Here is a 20,717-nt window from a genome sequence, read left to right on the forward strand (position 1 = left end):
GCTCATTTCACGGTTCCGTTGAAGACGTTCTTCACCACCTGACACAGAAAAAGGAATGCAGTCGGTAGGATATTTTTAATTCTTTTGCTTCTAGGGGAGTTAGTTGTCTAGTGAGTTCCTCTTATGGCATGCACTAGACAACCAGAACAGCTACAGGAGAGAGTCATTTTTGTTGTCAGCGGTAGTTGCATTATCACAAACGCAGAGTAATTCCATTGGCGTCGCATCAAAACGAATACCTGCCGAAACCCGGGATCGAACCAGGGACCTTTAGATCTTCAGTCTATTTCGGCTGACGTTGAAGGTTGCCATTTGCATGTGTTCGTTAACCTCTGCCTCGTTGCCAATTTCACAGTCACCTTCGTCTGATAAGACACAGGGGCGCTGAAAGGCGAGCAGCCGATGCAGTGAAGTTCCACACACATTTCTTCTTCTTCCGTCATCGTAACAAGCAAACATGTCGACTCGATTCGTGTAATATTGACTTCGCTGACGCTAGAAAACCCGTGCTATATCGATGCCAGGGGCAACTCGTGTGCGGAGAACGAGACACAAGAAGGAGTGAGTCTCTCCACCGTATGAGAGGCAGTATCTAGCAGATACACACGGTAAAACATACGACTTGCGTTAGCTCATAAATTGCTACACGTCATCGTCTGCAAGCTAAAATGGACACATCTGCACTGCCCAGTGAGGCGACACTTGTACTAACACCAGGTGGACGGCTGTGAGACGCGGAGATGAGCTGCGGCTTCTGGGCGCGACTGTAACGCTGCGCCCTGGATCAAATAGCACTGCACATTGCTGGTGACCCACGTGTTTAGTAGTGACGCAACTGCTAGGATGCAGCTGAACGTCCGCCTTTTGAGAGCGAGAAAATTTTCGCAGTCGGCAGGACTCGAACCTACGCTCCCAGAGGGAATCTGATTTCAAGTCAGACGCCTTAACCACTCGGCCACGACTGCCGGTGGCGGAAGCGACTCCCGACAACTGAAACCGCCATCTTTAGAAGCAATCTGATGGCAGAAAACGGCGTGGCCTCACTCTTTTCTGTAGGGTTTCCATTAGCCGTTACGAAAGTGTATTAATTTTCGCCCAGACAGGGACTTGAACCCAGGACCCTTTGGTTGAAAACCTAGCGCTCTACCGACTCAGCTATGCGGGCCCACGCACGAGCATTATCGTACAGCTGCGCGGTGCGCGAGTGATTCGTATGTCGTAATTACTGGCTTATGGCTCCAATGGCGACTTCACCGACTTCCCACTGACGCACCGCTGACGCTAGTTTTCTGTCGTCTTAAAACGATCGACATACCTCCAAGCAGCTGCGAGATCTTAAGAAAAGAAACGCTGCACCACTGCTTTGGCCGCACTCGAGTGATGGAAATTGCGATTCTTAAAAAGAAAATGAAATGTTCGCTCTGTCCATCACTTTCGAGCACATCTGTGAACTCACGATCTCAGCGACGGCTTTCTGCAGTCCCAGCGTCAGTGTCAGTGTGAGGTGAACCGATAGCCACAGTAAGCAGCGGTCGTCGCGAAAACTCAGTATTCTTAAAACGGAAATTTTCGTCTTGTTGAGAATGGCGTCACTGGTTTGCACCCGCATTCGCCCACGCATGTCACATGTGTGCGAAAATGTTTGCTCCTCTGTACGCAAAATCGCACGCAGCCGGTAGGATTCGAACCTACGCTCCCAGAGGGAATCTGATTTCGAGTCAGACGCCTTAACCACTCGGCCACGACTGCCGTTAGCGCGGTGTTCTCCCGACACATGCAACTGCTACCGTTTAAAGCACTGTGGTGTCAGTAAACGGCGTAACTGCATTATTTTCCGTAGCGTTTCCACCGCTACCAGACGAATCGCTACCAAAGTGTTAAAATTTCCGCCTCGACGGGGACTTGAACCCTGGACCCTTAGGTTAAAAGCCTAATGCTCTACCAACTGAGCTATCCGGGCTCGGACGAGGCTGCAAAACCTCCCACAATGCACAACTATACATTGACTCATGTCCTTTACTGTTGTGCAATCGCTGTATGGGGCCGTTACTAATAAAACGTCGCCTACATGCTGTCTACAAACTTATCCCGCTAAGCTCGTAACACACTCTCGAAGACTGCTGGCACACGATGCAACAACAAATTGCACTAGTTGTTACGCCTCATACGTCGGAGCAGAGAATTTACGTGTTTTGTCGACACTCACTGGGCAATTGGAAAATTCACAAGCATTTCGAATGCAATGTTTCCCACGCTTTCGCTCATTTCACGGTTCCGTTGAAGACGTTCTTCACCACCTGACACAGAAAAAGGAATGCAGTCGGTAGGATATTTTTAATTCTTTTGCTTCTAGGGGAGTTAGTTGTCTAGTGAGTTCCTCTTATGGCATGCACTAGACAACCAGAACAGCTACAGGAGAGAGTCATTTTTGTTGTCAGCGGTAGTTGCATTATCACAAACGCAGAGTAATTCCATTGGCGTCGCATCAAAACGAATACCTGCCGAAACCCGGGATCGAACCAGGGACCTTTAGATCTTCAGTCTATTTCGGCTGACGTTGAAGGTTGCCATTTGCATGTGTTCGTTAACCTCTGCCTCGTTGCCAATTTCACAGTCACCTTCGTCTGATAAGACACAGGGGCGCTGAAAGGCGAGCAGCCGATGCAGTGAAGTTCCACACACATTTCTTCTTCTTCCGTCATCGTAACAAGCAAACATGTCGACTCGATTCGTGTAATATTGACTTCGCTGACGCTAGAAAACCCGTGCTATATCGATGCCAGGGGCAACTCGTGTGCGGAGAACGAGACACAAGAAGGAGTGAGTCTCTCCACCGTATGAGAGGCAGTATCTAGCAGATACACACGGTAAAACATACGACTTGCGTTAGCTCATAAATTGCTACACGTCATCGTCTGCAAGCTAAAATGGACACATCTGCACTGCCCAGTGAGGCGACACTTGTACTAACACCAGGTGGACGGCTGTGAGACGCGGAGATGAGCTGCGGCTTCTGGGCGCGACTGTAACGCTGCGCCCTGGATCAAATAGCACTGCACATTGCTGGTGACCCACGTGTTTAGTAGTGACGCAACTGCTAGGATGCAGCTGAACGTCCGCCTTTTGAGAGCGAGAAAATTTTCGCAGTCGGCAGGACTCGAACCTACGCTCCCAGAGGGAATCTGATTTCAAGTCAGACGCCTTAACCACTCGGCCACGACTGCCGGTGGCGGAAGCGACTCCCGACAACTGAAACCGCCATCTTTAGAAGCAATCTGATGGCAGAAAACGGCGTGGCCTCACTCTTTTCTGTAGGGTTTCCATTAGCCGTTACGAAAGTGTATTAATTTTCGCCCAGACAGGGACTTGAACCCAGGACCCTTTGGTTGAAAACCTAGCGCTCTACCGACTCAGCTATGCGGGCCCACGCACGAGCATTATCGTACAGCTGCGCGGTGCGCGAGTGATTCGTATGTCGTAATTACTGGCTTATGGCTCCAATGGCGACTTCACCGACTTCCCACTGACGCACCGCTGACGCTAGTTTTCTGTCGTCTTAAAACGATCGACATACCTCCAAGCAGCTGCGAGATCTTAAGAAAAGAAACGCTGCACCACTGCTTTGGCCGCACTCGAGTGATGGAAATTGCGATTCTTAAAAAGAAAATGAAATGTTCGCTCTGTCCATCACTTTCGAGCACATCTGTGAACTCACGATCTCAGCGACGGCTTTCTGCAGTCCCAGCGTCAGTGTCAGTGTGAGGTGAACCGATAGCCACAGTAAGCAGCGGTCGTCGCGAAAACTCAGTATTCTTAAAACGGAAATTTTCGTCTTGTTGAGAATGGCGTCACTGGTTTGCACCCGCATTCGCCCACGCATGTCACATGTGTGCGAAAATGTTTGCTCCTCTGTACGCAAAATCGCACGCAGCCGGTAGGATTCGAACCTACGCTCCCAGAGGGAATCTGATTTCGAGTCAGACGCCTTAACCACTCGGCCACGACTGCCGTTAGCGCGGTGTTCTCCCGACACATGCAACTGCTACCGTTTAAAGCACTGTGGTGTCAGTAAACGGCGTAACTGCATTATTTTCCGTAGCGTTTCCACCGCTACCAGACGAATCGCTACCAAAGTGTTAAAATTTCCGCCTCGACGGGGACTTGAACCCTGGACCCTTAGGTTAAAAGCCTAATGCTCTACCAACTGAGCTATCCGGGCTCGGACGAGGCTGCAAAACCTCCCACAATGCACAACTATACATTGACTCATGTCCTTTACTGTTGTGCAATCGCTGTATGGGGCCGTTACTAATAAAACGTCGCCTACATGCTGTCTACAAACTTATCCCGCTAAGCTCGTAACACACTCTCGAAGACTGCTGGCACACGATGCAACAACAAATTGCACTAGTTGTTACGCCTCATACGTCGGAGCAGAGAATTTACGTGTTTTGTCGACACTCACTGGGCAATTGGAAAATTCACAAGCATTTCGAATGCAATGTTTCCCACGCTTTCGCTCATTTCACGGTTCCGTTGAAGACGTTCTTCACCACCTGACACAGAAAAAGGAATGCAGTCGGTAGGATATTTTTAATTCTTTTGCTTCTAGGGGAGTTAGTTGTCTAGTGAGTTCCTCTTATGGCATGCACTAGACAACCAGAACAGCTACAGGAGAGAGTCATTTTTGTTGTCAGCGGTAGTTGCATTATCACAAACGCAGAGTAATTCCATTGGCGTCGCATCAAAACGAATACCTGCCGAAACCCGGGATCGAACCAGGGACCTTTAGATCTTCAGTCTATTTCGGCTGACGTTGAAGGTTGCCATTTGCATGTGTTCGTTAACCTCTGCCTCGTTGCCAATTTCACAGTCACCTTCGTCTGATAAGACACAGGGGCGCTGAAAGGCGAGCAGCCGATGCAGTGAAGTTCCACACACATTTCTTCTTCTTCCGTCATCGTAACAAGCAAACATGTCGACTCGATTCGTGTAATATTGACTTCGCTGACGCTAGAAAACCCGTGCTATATCGATGCCAGGGGCAACTCGTGTGCGGAGAACGAGACACAAGAAGGAGTGAGTCTCTCCACCGTATGAGAGGCAGTATCTAGCAGATACACACGGTAAAACATACGACTTGCGTTAGCTCATAAATTGCTACACGTCATCGTCTGCAAGCTAAAATGGACACATCTGCACTGCCCAGTGAGGCGACACTTGTACTAACACCAGGTGGACGGCTGTGAGACGCGGAGATGAGCTGCGGCTTCTGGGCGCGACTGTAACGCTGCGCCCTGGATCAAATAGCACTGCACATTGCTGGTGACCCACGTGTTTAGTAGTGACGCAACTGCTAGGATGCAGCTGAACGTCCGCCTTTTGAGAGCGAGAAAATTTTCGCAGTCGGCAGGACTCGAACCTACGCTCCCAGAGGGAATCTGATTTCAAGTCAGACGCCTTAACCACTCGGCCACGACTGCCGGTGGCGGAAGCGACTCCCGACAACTGAAACCGCCATCTTTAGAAGCAATCTGATGGCAGAAAACGGCGTGGCCTCACTCTTTTCTGTAGGGTTTCCATTAGCCGTTACGAAAGTGTATTAATTTTCGCCCAGACAGGGACTTGAACCCAGGACCCTTTGGTTGAAAACCTAGCGCTCTACCGACTCAGCTATGCGGGCCCACGCACGAGCATTATCGTACAGCTGCGCGGTGCGCGAGTGATTCGTATGTCGTAATTACTGGCTTATGGCTCCAATGGCGACTTCACCGACTTCCCACTGACGCACCGCTGACGCTAGTTTTCTGTCGTCTTAAAACGATCGACATACCTCCAAGCAGCTGCGAGATCTTAAGAAAAGAAACGCTGCACCACTGCTTTGGCCGCACTCGAGTGATGGAAATTGCGATTCTTAAAAAGAAAATGAAATGTTCGCTCTGTCCATCACTTTCGAGCACATCTGTGAACTCACGATCTCAGCGACGGCTTTCTGCAGTCCCAGCGTCAGTGTCAGTGTGAGGTGAACCGATAGCCACAGTAAGCAGCGGTCGTCGCGAAAACTCAGTATTCTTAAAACGGAAATTTTCGTCTTGTTGAGAATGGCGTCACTGGTTTGCACCCGCATTCGCCCACGCATGTCACATGTGTGCGAAAATGTTTGCTCCTCTGTACGCAAAATCGCACGCAGCCGGTAGGATTCGAACCTACGCTCCCAGAGGGAATCTGATTTCGAGTCAGACGCCTTAACCACTCGGCCACGACTGCCGTTAGCGCGGTGTTCTCCCGACACATGCAACTGCTACCGTTTAAAGCACTGTGGTGTCAGTAAACGGCGTAACTGCATTATTTTCCGTAGCGTTTCCACCGCTACCAGACGAATCGCTACCAAAGTGTTAAAATTTCCGCCTCGACGGGGACTTGAACCCTGGACCCTTAGGTTAAAAGCCTAATGCTCTACCAACTGAGCTATCCGGGCTCGGACGAGGCTGCAAAACCTCCCACAATGCACAACTATACATTGACTCATGTCCTTTACTGTTGTGCAATCGCTGTATGGGGCCGTTACTAATAAAACGTCGCCTACATGCTGTCTACAAACTTATCCCGCTAAGCTCGTAACACACTCTCGAAGACTGCTGGCACACGATGCAACAACAAATTGCACTAGTTGTTACGCCTCATACGTCGGAGCAGAGAATTTACGTGTTTTGTCGACACTCACTGGGCAATTGGAAAATTCACAAGCATTTCGAATGCAATGTTTCCCACGCTTTCGCTCATTTCACGGTTCCGTTGAAGACGTTCTTCACCACCTGACACAGAAAAAGGAATGCAGTCGGTAGGATATTTTTAATTCTTTTGCTTCTAGGGGAGTTAGTTGTCTAGTGAGTTCCTCTTATGGCATGCACTAGACAACCAGAACAGCTACAGGAGAGAGTCATTTTTGTTGTCAGCGGTAGTTGCATTATCACAAACGCAGAGTAATTCCATTGGCGTCGCATCAAAACGAATACCTGCCGAAACCCGGGATCGAACCAGGGACCTTTAGATCTTCAGTCTATTTCGGCTGACGTTGAAGGTTGCCATTTGCATGTGTTCGTTAACCTCTGCCTCGTTGCCAATTTCACAGTCACCTTCGTCTGATAAGACACAGGGGCGCTGAAAGGCGAGCAGCCGATGCAGTGAAGTTCCACACACATTTCTTCTTCTTCCGTCATCGTAACAAGCAAACATGTCGACTCGATTCGTGTAATATTGACTTCGCTGACGCTAGAAAACCCGTGCTATATCGATGCCAGGGGCAACTCGTGTGCGGAGAACGAGACACAAGAAGGAGTGAGTCTCTCCACCGTATGAGAGGCAGTATCTAGCAGATACACACGGTAAAACATACGACTTGCGTTAGCTCATAAATTGCTACACGTCATCGTCTGCAAGCTAAAATGGACACATCTGCACTGCCCAGTGAGGCGACACTTGTACTAACACCAGGTGGACGGCTGTGAGACGCGGAGATGAGCTGCGGCTTCTGGGCGCGACTGTAACGCTGCGCCCTGGATCAAATAGCACTGCACATTGCTGGTGACCCACGTGTTTAGTAGTGACGCAACTGCTAGGATGCAGCTGAACGTCCGCCTTTTGAGAGCGAGAAAATTTTCGCAGTCGGCAGGACTCGAACCTACGCTCCCAGAGGGAATCTGATTTCAAGTCAGACGCCTTAACCACTCGGCCACGACTGCCGGTGGCGGAAGCGACTCCCGACAACTGAAACCGCCATCTTTAGAAGCAATCTGATGGCAGAAAACGGCGTGGCCTCACTCTTTTCTGTAGGGTTTCCATTAGCCGTTACGAAAGTGTATTAATTTTCGCCCAGACAGGGACTTGAACCCAGGACCCTTTGGTTGAAAACCTAGCGCTCTACCGACTCAGCTATGCGGGCCCACGCACGAGCATTATCGTACAGCTGCGCGGTGCGCGAGTGATTCGTATGTCGTAATTACTGGCTTATGGCTCCAATGGCGACTTCACCGACTTCCCACTGACGCACCGCTGACGCTAGTTTTCTGTCGTCTTAAAACGATCGACATACCTCCAAGCAGCTGCGAGATCTTAAGAAAAGAAACGCTGCACCACTGCTTTGGCCGCACTCGAGTGATGGAAATTGCGATTCTTAAAAAGAAAATGAAATGTTCGCTCTGTCCATCACTTTCGAGCACATCTGTGAACTCACGATCTCAGCGACGGCTTTCTGCAGTCCCAGCGTCAGTGTCAGTGTGAGGTGAACCGATAGCCACAGTAAGCAGCGGTCGTCGCGAAAACTCAGTATTCTTAAAACGGAAATTTTCGTCTTGTTGAGAATGGCGTCACTGGTTTGCACCCGCATTCGCCCACGCATGTCACATGTGTGCGAAAATGTTTGCTCCTCTGTACGCAAAATCGCACGCAGCCGGTAGGATTCGAACCTACGCTCCCAGAGGGAATCTGATTTCGAGTCAGACGCCTTAACCACTCGGCCACGACTGCCGTTAGCGCGGTGTTCTCCCGACACATGCAACTGCTACCGTTTAAAGCACTGTGGTGTCAGTAAACGGCGTAACTGCATTATTTTCCGTAGCGTTTCCACCGCTACCAGACGAATCGCTACCAAAGTGTTAAAATTTCCGCCTCGACGGGGACTTGAACCCTGGACCCTTAGGTTAAAAGCCTAATGCTCTACCAACTGAGCTATCCGGGCTCGGACGAGGCTGCAAAACCTCCCACAATGCACAACTATACATTGACTCATGTCCTTTACTGTTGTGCAATCGCTGTATGGGGCCGTTACTAATAAAACGTCGCCTACATGCTGTCTACAAACTTATCCCGCTAAGCTCGTAACACACTCTCGAAGACTGCTGGCACACGATGCAACAACAAATTGCACTAGTTGTTACGCCTCATACGTCGGAGCAGAGAATTTACGTGTTTTGTCGACACTCACTGGGCAATTGGAAAATTCACAAGCATTTCGAATGCAATGTTTCCCACGCTTTCGCTCATTTCACGGTTCCGTTGAAGACGTTCTTCACCACCTGACACAGAAAAAGGAATGCAGTCGGTAGGATATTTTTAATTCTTTTGCTTCTAGGGGAGTTAGTTGTCTAGTGAGTTCCTCTTATGGCATGCACTAGACAACCAGAACAGCTACAGGAGAGAGTCATTTTTGTTGTCAGCGGTAGTTGCATTATCACAAACGCAGAGTAATTCCATTGGCGTCGCATCAAAACGAATACCTGCCGAAACCCGGGATCGAACCAGGGACCTTTAGATCTTCAGTCTATTTCGGCTGACGTTGAAGGTTGCCATTTGCATGTGTTCGTTAACCTCTGCCTCGTTGCCAATTTCACAGTCACCTTCGTCTGATAAGACACAGGGGCGCTGAAAGGCGAGCAGCCGATGCAGTGAAGTTCCACACACATTTCTTCTTCTTCCGTCATCGTAACAAGCAAACATGTCGACTCGATTAGTGTAATATTGACTTCGCTGACGCTAGAAAACCCGTGCTATATCGATGCCAGGGGCAACTCGTGTGCGGAGAACGAGACACAAGAAGGAGTGAGTCTCTCCACCGTATGAGAGGCAGTATCTAGCAGATACACACGGTAAAACATACGACTTGCGTTAGCTCATAAATTGCTACACGTCATCGTCTGCAAGCTAAAATGGACACATCTGCACTGCCCAGTGAGGCGACACTTGTACTAACACCAGGTGGACGGCTGTGAGACGCGGAGATGAGCTGCGGCTTCTGGGCGCGACTGTAACGCTGCGCCCTGGATCAAATAGCACTGCACATTGCTGGTGACCCACGTGTTTAGTAGTGACGCAACTGCTAGGATGCAGCTGAACGTCCGCCTTTTGAGAGCGAGAAAATTTTCGCAGTCGGCAGGACTCGAACCTACGCTCCCAGAGGGAATCTGATTTCAAGTCAGACGCCTTAACCACTCGGCCACGACTGCCGGTGGCGGAAGCGACTCCCGACAACTGAAACCGCCATCTTTAGAAGCAATCTGATGGCAGAAAACGGCGTGGCCTCACTCTTTTCTGTAGGGTTTCCATTAGCCGTTACGAAAGTGTATTAATTTTCGCCCAGACAGGGACTTGAACCCAGGACCCTTTGGTTGAAAACCTAGCGCTCTACCGACTCAGCTATGCGGGCCCACGCACGAGCATTATCGTACAGCTGCGCGGTGCGCGAGTGATTCGTATGTCGTAATTACTGGCTTATGGCTCCAATGGCGACTTCACCGACTTCCCACTGACGCACCGCTGACGCTAGTTTTCTGTCGTCTTAAAACGATCGACATACCTCCAAGCAGCTGCGAGATCTTAAGAAAAGAAACGCTGCACCACTGCTTTGGCCGCACTCGAGTGATGGAAATTGCGATTCTTAAAAAGAAAATGAAATGTTCGCTCTGTCCATCACTTTCGAGCACATCTGTGAACTCACGATCTCAGCGACGGCTTTCTGCAGTCCCAGCGTCAGTGTCAGTGTGAGGTGAACCGATAGCCACAGTAAGCAGCGGTCGTCGCGAAAACTCAGTATTCTTAAAACGGAAATTTTCGTCTTGTTGAGAATGGCGTCACTGGTTTGCACCCGCATTCGCCCACGCATGTCACATGTGTGCGAAAATGTTTGCTCCTCTGTACGCAAAATCGCACGCAGCCGGTAGGATTCGAACCTACGCTCCCAGAGGGAATCTGATTTCGAGTCAGACGCCTTAACCACTCGGCCACGACTGCCGTTAGCGCGGTGTTCTCCCGACACATGCAACTGCTACCGTTTAAAGCACTGTGGTGTCAGTAAACGGCGTAACTGCATTATTTTCCGTAGCGTTTCCACCGCTACCAGACGAATCGCTACCAAAGTGTTAAAATTTCCGCCTCGACGGGGACTTGAACCCTGGACCCTTAGGTTAAAAGCCTAATGCTCTACCAACTGAGCTATCCGGGCTCGGACGAGGCTGCAAAACCTCCCACAATGCACAACTATACATTGACTCATGTCCTTTACTGTTGTGCAATCGCTGTATGGGGCCGTTACTAATAAAACGTCGCCTACATGCTGTCTACAAACTTATCCCGCTAAGCTCGTAACACACTCTCGAAGACTGCTGGCACACGATGCAACAACAAATTGCACTAGTTGTTACGCCTCATACGTCGGAGCAGAGAATTTACGTGTTTTGTCGACACTCACTGGGCAATTGGAAAATTCACAAGCATTTCGAATGCAATGTTTCCCACGCTTTCGCTCATTTCACGGTTCCGTTGAAGACGTTCTTCACCACCTGACACAGAAAAAGGAATGCAGTCGGTAGGATATTTTTAATTCTTTTGCTTCTAGGGGAGTTAGTTGTCTAGTGAGTTCCTCTTATGGCATGCACTAGACAACCAGAACAGCTACAGGAGAGAGTCATTTTTGTTGTCAGCGGTAGTTGCATTATCACAAACGCAGAGTAATTCCATTGGCGTCGCATCAAAACGAATACCTGCCGAAACCCGGGATCGAACCAGGGACCTTTAGATCTTCAGTCTATTTCGGCTGACGTTGAAGGTTGCCATTTGCATGTGTTCGTTAACCTCTGCCTCGTTGCCAATTTCACAGTCACCTTCGTCTGATAAGACACAGGGGCGCTGAAAGGCGAGCAGCCGATGCAGTGAAGTTCCACACACATTTCTTCTTCTTCCGTCATCGTAACAAGCAAACATGTCGACTCGATTCGTGTAATATTGACTTCGCTGACGCTAGAAAACCCGTGCTATATCGATGCCAGGGGCAACTCGTGTGCGGAGAACGAGACACAAGAAGGAGTGAGTCTCTCCACCGTATGAGAGGCAGTATCTAGCAGATACACACGGTAAAACATACGACTTGCGTTAGCTCATAAATTGCTACACGTCATCGTCTGCAAGCTAAAATGGACACATCTGCACTGCCCAGTGAGGCGACACTTGTACTAACACCAGGTGGACGGCTGTGAGACGCGGAGATGAGCTGCGGCTTCTGGGCGCGACTGTAACGCTGCGCCCTGGATCAAATAGCACTGCACATTGCTGGTGACCCACGTGTTTAGTAGTGACGCAACTGCTAGGATGCAGCTGAACGTCCGCCTTTTGAGAGCGAGAAAATTTTCGCAGTCGGCAGGACTCGAACCTACGCTCCCAGAGGGAATCTGATTTCAAGTCAGACGCCTTAACCACTCGGCCACGACTGCCGGTGGCGGAAGCGACTCCCGACAACTGAAACCGCCATCTTTAGAAGCAATCTGATGGCAGAAAACGGCGTGGCCTCACTCTTTTCTGTAGGGTTTCCATTAGCCGTTACGAAAGTGTATTAATTTTCGCCCAGACAGGGACTTGAACCCAGGACCCTTTGGTTGAAAACCTAGCGCTCTACCGACTCAGCTATGCGGGCCCACGCACGAGCATTATCGTACAGCTGCGCGGTGCGCGAGTGATTCGTATGTCGTAATTACTGGCTTATGGCTCCAATGGCGACTTCACCGACTTCCCACTGACGCACCGCTGACGCTAGTTTTCTGTCGTCTTAAAACGATCGACATACCTCCAAGCAGCTGCGAGATCTTAAGAAAAGAAACGCTGCACCACTGCTTTGGCCGCACTCGAGTGATGGAAATTGCGATTCTTAAAAAGAAAATGAAATGTTCGCTCTGTCCATCACTTTCGAGCACATCTGTGAACTCACGATCTCAGCGACGGCTTTCTGCAGTCCCAGCGTCAGTGTCAGTGTGAGGTGAACCGATAGCCACAGTAAGCAGCGGTCGTCGCGAAAACTCAGTATTCTTAAAACGGAAATTTTCGTCTTGTTGAGAATGGCGTCACTGGTTTGCACCCGCATTCGCCCACGCATGTCACATGTGTGCAAAATGTTTGCTCCTCTGTACGCAAAATCGCACGCAGCCGGTAGGATTCGAACCTACGCTCCCAGAGGGAATCTGATTTCGAGTCAGACGCCTTAACCACTCGGCCACGACTGCCGTTAGCGCGGTGTTCTCCCGACACATGCAACTGCTACCGTTTAAAGCACTGTGGTGTCAGTAAACGGCGTAACTGCATTATTTTCCGTAGCGTTTCCACCGCTACCAGACGAATCGCTACCAAAGTGTTAAAATTTCCGCCTCGACGGGGACTTGAACCCTGGACCCTTAGGTTAAAAGCCTAATGCTCTACCAACTGAGCTATCCGGGCTCGGACGAGGCTGCAAAACCTCCCACAATGCACAACTATACATTGACTCATGTCCTTTACTGTTGTGCAATCGCTGTATGGGGCCGTTACTAATAAAACGTCGCCTACATGCTGTCTACAAACTTATCCCGCTAAGCTCGTAACACACTCTCGAAGACTGCTGGCACACGATGCAACAACAAATTGCACTAGTTGTTACGCCTCATACGTCGGAGCAGAGAATTTACGTGTTTTGTCGACACTCACTGGGCAATTGGAAAATTCACAAGCATTTCGAATGCAATGTTTCCCACGCTTTCGCTCATTTCACGGTTCCGTTGAAGACGTTCTTCACCACCTGACACAGAAAAAGGAATGCAGTCGGTAGGATATTTTTAATTCTTTTGCTTCTAGGGGAGTTAGTTGTCTAGTGAGTTCCTCTTATGGCATGCACTAGACAACCAGAACAGCTACAGGAGAGAGTCATTTTTGTTGTCAGCGGTAGTTGCATTATCACAAACGCAGAGTAATTCCATTGGCGTCGCATCAAAACGAATACCTGCCGAAACCCGGGATCGAACCAGGGACCTTTAGATCTTCAGTCTATTTCGGCTGACGTTGAAGGTTGCCATTTGCATGTGTTCGTTAACCTCTGCCTCGTTGCCAATTTCACAGTCACCTTCGTCTGATAAGACACAGGGGCGCTGAAAGGCGAGCAGCCGATGCAGTGAAGTTCCACACACATTTCTTCTTCTTCCGTCATCGTAACAAGCAAACATGTCGACTCGATTCGTGTAATATTGACTTCGCTGACGCTAGAAAACCCGTGCTATATCGATGCCAGGGGCAACTCGTGTGCGGAGAACGAGACACAAGAGGGAGTGAGTCTCTCCACCGTATGAGAGGCAGTATCTAGCAGATACACACGGTAAAACATACGACTTGCGTTAGCTCATAAATTGCTACACGTCATCGTCTGCAAGCTAAAATGGACACATCTGCACTGCCCAGTGAGGCGACACTTGTACTAACACCAGGTGGACGGCTGTGAGACGCGGAGATGAGCTGCGGCTTCTGGGCGCGACTGTAACGCTGCGCCCTGGATCAAATAGCACTGCACATTGCTGGTGACCCACGTGTTTAGTAGTGACGCAACTGCTAGGATGCAGCTGAACGTCCGCCTTTTGAGAGCGAGAAAATTTTCGCAGTCGGCAGGACTCGAACCTACGCTCCCAGAGGGAATCTGATTTCAAGTCAGACGCCTTAACCACTCGGCCACGACTGCCGGTGGCGGAAGCGACTCCCGACAACTGAAACCGCCATCTTTAGAAGCAATCTGATGGCAGAAAACGGCGTGGCCTCACTCTTTTCTGTAGGGTTTCCATTAGCCGTTACGAAAGTGTATTAATTTTCGCCCAGACAGGGACTTGAACCCAGGACCCTTTGGTTGAAAACCTAGCGCTCTACCGACTCAGCTATGCGGGCCCACGCACGAGCATTATCGTACAGCTGCGCGGTGCGCGAGTGATTCGTATGTCGTAATTACTGGCTTATGGCTCCAATGGCGACTTCACCGACTTCCCACTGACGCACCGCTGACGCTAGTTTTCTGTCGTCTTAAAACGATCGACATACCTCCAAGCAGCTGCGAGATCTTAAGAAAAGAAACGCTGCACCACTGCTTTGGCCGCACTCGAGTGATGGAAATTGCGATTCTTAAAAAGAAAATGAAATGTTCGCTCTGTCCATCACTTTCGAGCACATCTGTGAACTCACGATCTCAGCGACGGCTTTCTGCAGTCCCAGCGTCAGTGTCAGTGTGAGGTGAACCGATAGCCACAGTAAGCAGCGGTCGTCGCGAAAACTCAGTATTCTTAAAACGGAAATTTTCGTCTTGTTGAGAATGGCGTCACTGGTTTGCACCCGCATTCGCCCACGCATGTCACATGTGTGCGAAAATGTTTGCTCCTCTGTACGCAAAATCGCACGCAGCCGGTAGGATTCGAACCTACGCTCCCAGAGGGAATCTGATTTCGAGTCAGACGCCTTAACCACTCGGCCACGACTGCCGTTAGCGCGGTGTTCTCCCGACACATGCAACTGCTACCGTTTAAAGCACTGTGGTGTCAGTAAACGGCGTAACTGCATTATTTTCCGTAGCGTTTCCACCGCTACCAGACGAATCGCTACCAAAGTGTTAAAATTTCCGCCTCGACGGGGACTTGAACCCTGGACCCTTAGGTTAAAAGCCTAATGCTCTACCAACTGAGCTATCCGGGCTCGGACGAGGCTGCAAAACCTCCCACAATGCACAACTATACATTGACTCATGTCCTTTACTGTTGTGCAATCGCTGTATGGGGCCGTTACTAATAAAACGTCGCCTACATGCTGTCTACAAACTTATCCCGCTAAGCTCGTAACACACTCTCGAAGACTGCTGGCACACGATGCAACAACAAATTGCACTAGTTGTTACGCCTCATACGTCGGAGCAGAGAATTTACGTGTTTTGTCGACACTCACTGGGCAATTGGAAAATTCACAAGCATTTCGAATGCAATGTTTCCCACGCTTTCGCTCATTTCACGGTTCCGTTGAAGACGTTCTTCACCACCTGACACAGAAAAAGGAATGCAGTCGGTAGGATATTTTTAATTCTTTTGCTTCTAGGGGAGTTAGTTGTCTAGTGAGTTCCTCTTATGGCATGCACTAGACAACCAGAACAGCTACAGGAGAGAGTCATTTTTGTTGTCAGCGGTAGTTGCATTATCACAAACGCAGAGTAATTCCATTGGCGTCGCATCAAAACGAATACCTGCCGAAACCCGGGATCGAACCAGGGACCTTTAGATCTTCAGTCTATTTCGGCTGACGTTGAAGGTTGCCATTTGCATGTGTTCGTTAACCTCTGCCTCGTTGCCAATTTCACAGTCACCTTCGTCTGATAAGACACAGGGGCGCTGAAAGGCGAGCAGCCGATGCAGTGAAGTTCCACACACATTTCTTCTTCTTCCGTCATCGTAACAAGCAAACATGTCGACTCGATTCGTGTAATATTGACTTCGCTGACGCTAGAAAACCCGTGCTATATCGATGCCAGGGGCAACTCGTGTGCGGAGAACGAGACACAAGAAGGAGTGAGTCTCTCCACCGTATGAGAGGCAGTATCTAGCAGATACACACGGTAAAACATACGACTTGCGTTAGCTCATAAATTGCTACACGTCATCGTCTGCAAGCTAAAATGGACACATCTGCACTGCCCAGTGAGGCGACACTTGTACTAACACCAGGTGGACGGCTGTGAGACGCGGAGATGAGCTGCGGCTTCTGGGCGCGACTGTAACGCTGCGCCCTGGATCAAATAGCACTGCACATTGCTGGTGACCCACGTGTTTAGTAGTGACGCAACTGCTAGGATGCAGCTGAACGTCCGCCTTTTGAGAGCGAGAAAATTTTCGCAGTCGGCAGGACTCGAACCTACGCTCCCAGAGGGAATCTGATTTCAAGTCAGACGCCTTAACCACTCGGCCACGACTGCCGGTGGCGGAAGCGACTCCCGACAACTGAAACCGCCATCTTTAGAAGCAATCTGATGGCAGAAAACGGCGTGGCCTCACTCTTTTCTGTAGGGTTTCCATTAGCCGTTACGAAAGTGTATTAATTTTCGCCCAGACAGGGACTTGAACCCAGGACCCTTTGGTTGAAAACCTAGCGCTCTACCGACTCAGCTATGCGGGCCCACGCACGAGCATTATCGTACAGCTGCGCGGTGCGCGAGTGATTCGTATGTCGTAATTACTGGCTTATGGCTCCAATGGCGACTTCACCGACTTCCCACTGACGCACCGCTGACGCTAGTTTTCTGTCGTCTTAAAACGATCGACATACCTCCAAGCAGCTGCGAGATCTTAAGAAAAGAAACGCTGCACCACTGCTTTGGCCGCACTCGAGTGATGGAAATTGCGATTCTTAAAAAGAAAATGAAATGTTCGCTCTGTCCATCACTTTCGAGCACATCTGTGAACTCACGATCTCAGCGACGGCTTTCTGCAGTCCCAGCGTCAGTGTCAGTGTGAGGTGAACCGATAGCCACAGTAAGCAGCGGTCGTCGCGAAAACTCAGTATTCTTAAAACGGAAATTTTCGTCTTGTTGAGAATGGCGTCACTGGTTTGCACCCGCATTCGCCCACGCATGTCACATGTGTGCGAAAATGTTTGCTCCTCTGTACGCAAAATCGCACGCAGCCGGTAGGATTCGAACCTACGCTCCCAGAGGGAATCTGATTTCGAGTCAGACGCCTTAACCACTCGGCCACGACTGCCGTTAGCGCGGTGTTCTCCCGACACATGCAACTGCTACCGTTTAAAGCACTGTGGTGTCAGTAAACGGCGTAACTGCATTATTTTCCGTAGCGTTTCCACCGCTACCAGACGAATCGCTACCAAAGTGTTAAAATTTCCGCCTCGACGGGGACTTGAACCCTGGACCCTTAGGTTAAAAGCCTAATGCTCTACCAACTGAGCTATCCGGGCTCGGACGAGGCTGCAAAACCTCCCACAATGCACAACTATACATTGACTCATGTCCTTTACTGTTGTGCAATCGCTGTATGGGGCCGTTACTAATAAAACGTCGCCTACATGCTGTCTACAAACTTATCCCGCTAAGCTCGTAACACACTCTCGAAGACTGCTGGCACACGATGCAACAACAAATTGCACTAGTTGTTACGCCTCATACGTCGGAGCAGAGAATTTACGTGTTTTGTCGACACTCACTGGGCAATTGGAAAATTCACAAGCATTTCGAATGCAATGTTTCCCACGCTTTCGCTCATTTCACGGTTCCGTTGAAGACGTTCTTCACCACCTGACACAGAAAAAGGAATGCAGTCGGTAGGATATTTTTAATTCTTTTGCTTCTAGGGGAGTTAGTTGTCTAGTGAGTTCCTCTTATGGCATGCACTAGACAACCAGAACAGCTACAGGAGAGAGTCATTTTTGTTGTCAGCGGTAGTTGCATTATCACAAACGCAGAGTAATTCCATTGGCGTCGCATCAAAACGAATACCTGCCGAAACCCGGGATCGAACCAGGGACCTTTAGATCTTCAGTCTATTTCGGCTGACGTTGAAGGTTGCCATTTGCATGTGTTCGTTAACCTCTGCCTCGTTGCCAATTTCACAGTCACCTTCGTCTGATAAGACACAGGGGCGCTGAAAGGCGAGCAGCCGATGCAGTGAAGTTCCACACACATTTCTTCTTCTTCCGTCATCGTAACAAGCAAACATGTCGACTCGATTCGTGTAATATTGACTTCGCTGACGCTAGAAAACCCGTGCTATATCGATGCCAGGGGCAACTCGTGTGCGGAGAACGAGACACAAGAAGGAGTGAGTCTCTCCACCGTATGAGAGGCAGTATCTAGCAGATACACACGGTAAAACATACGACTTGCGTTAGCTCATAAATTGCTACACGTCATCGTCTGCAAGCTAAAATGGACACATCTGCACTGCCCAGTGAGGCGACACTTGTACTAACACCAGGTGGACGGCTGTGAGACGCGGAGATGAGCTGCGGCTTCTGGGCGCGACTGTAACGCTGCGCCCTGGATCAAATAGCACTGCACATTGCTGGTGACCCACGTGTTTAGTAGTGACGCAACTGCTAGGATGCAGCTGAACGTCCGCCTTTTGAGAGCGAGAAAATTTTCGCAGTCGGCAGGACTCGAACCTACGCTCCCAGAGGGAATCTGATTTCAAGTCAGACGCCTTAACCACTCGGCCACGACTGCCGGTGGCGGAAGCGACTCCCGACAACTGAAACCGCCATCTTTAGAAGCAATCTGATGGCAGAAAACGGCGTGGCCTCACTCTTTTCTGTAGGGTTTCCATTAGCCGTTACGAAAGTGTATTAATTTTCGCCCAGACAGGGACTTGAACCCAGGACCCTTTGGTTGAAAACCTAGCGCTCTACCGACTCAGCTATGCGGGCCCACGCACGAGCATTATCGTACAGCTGCGCGGTGCGCGAGTGATTCGTATGTCGTAATTACTGGCTTATGGCTCCAATGGCGACTTCACCGACTTCCCACTGACGCACCGCTGACGCTAGTTTTCTGTCGTCTTAAAACGATCGACATACCTCCAAGCAGCTGCGAGATCTTAAGAAAAGAAACGCTGCACCACTGCTTTGGCCGCACTCGAGTGATGGAAATTGCGATTCTTAAAAAGAAAATGAAATGTTCGCTCTGTCCATCACTTTCGAGCACATCTGTGAACTCACGATCTCAGCGACGGCTTTCTGCAGTCCCAGCGTCAGTGTCAGTGTGAGGTGAACCGATAGCCACAGTAAGCAGCGGTCGTCGCGAAAACTCAGTATTCTTAAAACGGAAATTTTCGTCTTGTTGAGAATGGCGTCACTGGTTTGCACCCGCATTCGCCCACGCATGTCACATGTGTGCGAAAATGTTTGCTCCTCTGTACGCAAAATCGCACGCAGCCGGTAGGATTCGAACCTACGCTCCCAGAGGGAATCTGATTTCGAGTCAGACGCCTTAACCACTCGGCCACGACTGCCGTTAGCGCGGTGTTCTCCCGACACATGCAACTGCTACCGTTTAAAGCACTGTGGTGTCAGTAAACGGCGTAACTGCATTATTTTCCGTAGCGTTTCCACCGCTACCAGACGAATCGCTACCAAAGTGTTAAAATTTCCGCCTCGACGGGGACTTGAACCCTGGACCCTTAGGTTAAAAGCCTAATGCTCTACCAACTGAGCTATCCGGGCTCGGACGAGGCTGCAAAACCTCCCACAATGCACAACTATACATTGACTCATGTCCTTTACTGTTGTGCAATCGCTGTATGGGGCCGTTACTAATAAAACGTCGCCTACATGCTGTCTACAAACTTATCCCGCTAAGCTCGTAACACACTCTCGAAGACTGCTGGCACACGATGCAACAACAAATTGCACTAGTTGTTACGCCTCATACGTCGGAGCAGAGAATTTACGTGTTTTGTCGACACTCACTGGGCAATTGGAAAATTCACAAGCATTTCGAATGCAATGTTTCCCACGCTTTCGCTCATTTCACGGTTCCGTTGAAGACGTTCTTCACCACCTGACACAGAAAAAGGAATGCAGTCGGTAGGATATTTTTAATTCTTTTGCTTCTAGGGGAGTTAGTTGTCTAGTGAGTTCCTCTTATGGCATGCACTAGACAACCAGAACAGCTACAGGAGAGAGTCATTTTTGTTGTCAGCGGTAGTTGCATTATCACAAACGCAGAGTAATTCCATTGGCGTCGCATCAAAACGAATACCTGCCGAAACCCGGGATCGAACCAGGGACCTTTAGATCTTCAGTCTATTTCGGCTGACGTTGAAGGTTGCCATTTGCATGTGTTCGTTAACCTCTGCCTCGTTGCCAATTTCACAGTCACCTTCGTCTGATAAGACACAGGGGCGCTG

At 49.7% G+C, this 20,717-nt stretch overlaps 27 non-coding genes across 27 annotated transcripts; all 27 read right to left on the reverse strand.

The window, feature by feature from the left end:
• Positions 1-883: 883 nt before the first annotated feature.
• Trnas-uga lies at positions 884-965 on the reverse strand. The gene has a single exon. It is a non-coding gene; the product is annotated as a tRNA-Ser (tRNA).
• A 702-nt stretch (positions 966-1,667) lies between these two features.
• Trnas-cga lies at positions 1,668-1,749 on the reverse strand. Its single transcript has one exon. It is a non-coding gene; the product is annotated as a tRNA-Ser (tRNA).
• A 138-nt stretch (positions 1,750-1,887) lies between these two features.
• Trnak-uuu lies at positions 1,888-1,960 on the reverse strand. Its single transcript has one exon. It is a non-coding gene; the product is annotated as a tRNA-Lys (tRNA).
• Positions 1,961-3,142: 1,182 nt separating this feature from the next.
• Trnas-uga lies at positions 3,143-3,224 on the reverse strand. Its single transcript has one exon. It is a non-coding gene; the product is annotated as a tRNA-Ser (tRNA).
• Positions 3,225-3,926: 702 nt separating this feature from the next.
• On the reverse strand, positions 3,927-4,008 carry Trnas-cga. The gene has a single exon. It is a non-coding gene; the product is annotated as a tRNA-Ser (tRNA).
• A 138-nt stretch (positions 4,009-4,146) lies between these two features.
• Positions 4,147-4,219, reverse strand: Trnak-uuu. Its single transcript has one exon. It is a non-coding gene; the product is annotated as a tRNA-Lys (tRNA).
• Positions 4,220-5,401: 1,182 nt separating this feature from the next.
• Trnas-uga lies at positions 5,402-5,483 on the reverse strand. The gene has a single exon. It is a non-coding gene; the product is annotated as a tRNA-Ser (tRNA).
• Positions 5,484-6,185: 702 nt separating this feature from the next.
• Positions 6,186-6,267, reverse strand: Trnas-cga. Its single transcript has one exon. It is a non-coding gene; the product is annotated as a tRNA-Ser (tRNA).
• A 138-nt stretch (positions 6,268-6,405) lies between these two features.
• On the reverse strand, positions 6,406-6,478 carry Trnak-uuu. Its single transcript has one exon. It is a non-coding gene; the product is annotated as a tRNA-Lys (tRNA).
• A 1,182-nt stretch (positions 6,479-7,660) lies between these two features.
• On the reverse strand, positions 7,661-7,742 carry Trnas-uga. The gene has a single exon. It is a non-coding gene; the product is annotated as a tRNA-Ser (tRNA).
• A 702-nt stretch (positions 7,743-8,444) lies between these two features.
• On the reverse strand, positions 8,445-8,526 carry Trnas-cga. The gene has a single exon. It is a non-coding gene; the product is annotated as a tRNA-Ser (tRNA).
• A 138-nt stretch (positions 8,527-8,664) lies between these two features.
• Positions 8,665-8,737, reverse strand: Trnak-uuu. The gene has a single exon. It is a non-coding gene; the product is annotated as a tRNA-Lys (tRNA).
• Positions 8,738-9,919: 1,182 nt separating this feature from the next.
• Trnas-uga lies at positions 9,920-10,001 on the reverse strand. Its single transcript has one exon. It is a non-coding gene; the product is annotated as a tRNA-Ser (tRNA).
• A 702-nt stretch (positions 10,002-10,703) lies between these two features.
• On the reverse strand, positions 10,704-10,785 carry Trnas-cga. The gene has a single exon. It is a non-coding gene; the product is annotated as a tRNA-Ser (tRNA).
• Positions 10,786-10,923: 138 nt separating this feature from the next.
• On the reverse strand, positions 10,924-10,996 carry Trnak-uuu. The gene has a single exon. It is a non-coding gene; the product is annotated as a tRNA-Lys (tRNA).
• A 1,182-nt stretch (positions 10,997-12,178) lies between these two features.
• Trnas-uga lies at positions 12,179-12,260 on the reverse strand. Its single transcript has one exon. It is a non-coding gene; the product is annotated as a tRNA-Ser (tRNA).
• A 701-nt stretch (positions 12,261-12,961) lies between these two features.
• Positions 12,962-13,043, reverse strand: Trnas-cga. Its single transcript has one exon. It is a non-coding gene; the product is annotated as a tRNA-Ser (tRNA).
• A 138-nt stretch (positions 13,044-13,181) lies between these two features.
• Trnak-uuu lies at positions 13,182-13,254 on the reverse strand. Its single transcript has one exon. It is a non-coding gene; the product is annotated as a tRNA-Lys (tRNA).
• Positions 13,255-14,436: 1,182 nt separating this feature from the next.
• Positions 14,437-14,518, reverse strand: Trnas-uga. Its single transcript has one exon. It is a non-coding gene; the product is annotated as a tRNA-Ser (tRNA).
• Positions 14,519-15,220: 702 nt separating this feature from the next.
• Positions 15,221-15,302, reverse strand: Trnas-cga. The gene has a single exon. It is a non-coding gene; the product is annotated as a tRNA-Ser (tRNA).
• Positions 15,303-15,440: 138 nt separating this feature from the next.
• On the reverse strand, positions 15,441-15,513 carry Trnak-uuu. Its single transcript has one exon. It is a non-coding gene; the product is annotated as a tRNA-Lys (tRNA).
• A 1,182-nt stretch (positions 15,514-16,695) lies between these two features.
• On the reverse strand, positions 16,696-16,777 carry Trnas-uga. Its single transcript has one exon. It is a non-coding gene; the product is annotated as a tRNA-Ser (tRNA).
• A 702-nt stretch (positions 16,778-17,479) lies between these two features.
• Trnas-cga lies at positions 17,480-17,561 on the reverse strand. Its single transcript has one exon. It is a non-coding gene; the product is annotated as a tRNA-Ser (tRNA).
• Positions 17,562-17,699: 138 nt separating this feature from the next.
• On the reverse strand, positions 17,700-17,772 carry Trnak-uuu. Its single transcript has one exon. It is a non-coding gene; the product is annotated as a tRNA-Lys (tRNA).
• A 1,182-nt stretch (positions 17,773-18,954) lies between these two features.
• Trnas-uga lies at positions 18,955-19,036 on the reverse strand. The gene has a single exon. It is a non-coding gene; the product is annotated as a tRNA-Ser (tRNA).
• Positions 19,037-19,738: 702 nt separating this feature from the next.
• Positions 19,739-19,820, reverse strand: Trnas-cga. The gene has a single exon. It is a non-coding gene; the product is annotated as a tRNA-Ser (tRNA).
• Positions 19,821-19,958: 138 nt separating this feature from the next.
• Positions 19,959-20,031, reverse strand: Trnak-uuu. Its single transcript has one exon. It is a non-coding gene; the product is annotated as a tRNA-Lys (tRNA).
• Between the last annotated feature and the right edge of the window lie 686 nt (positions 20,032-20,717).

This window comes from Schistocerca americana, unplaced genomic scaffold (assembly GCF_021461395.2).
Source record: "Schistocerca americana isolate TAMUIC-IGC-003095 unplaced genomic scaffold, iqSchAmer2.1 HiC_scaffold_647, whole genome shotgun sequence".
Classification (NCBI taxonomy): Eukaryota; Metazoa; Arthropoda; class Insecta; order Orthoptera; family Acrididae; genus Schistocerca; species Schistocerca americana.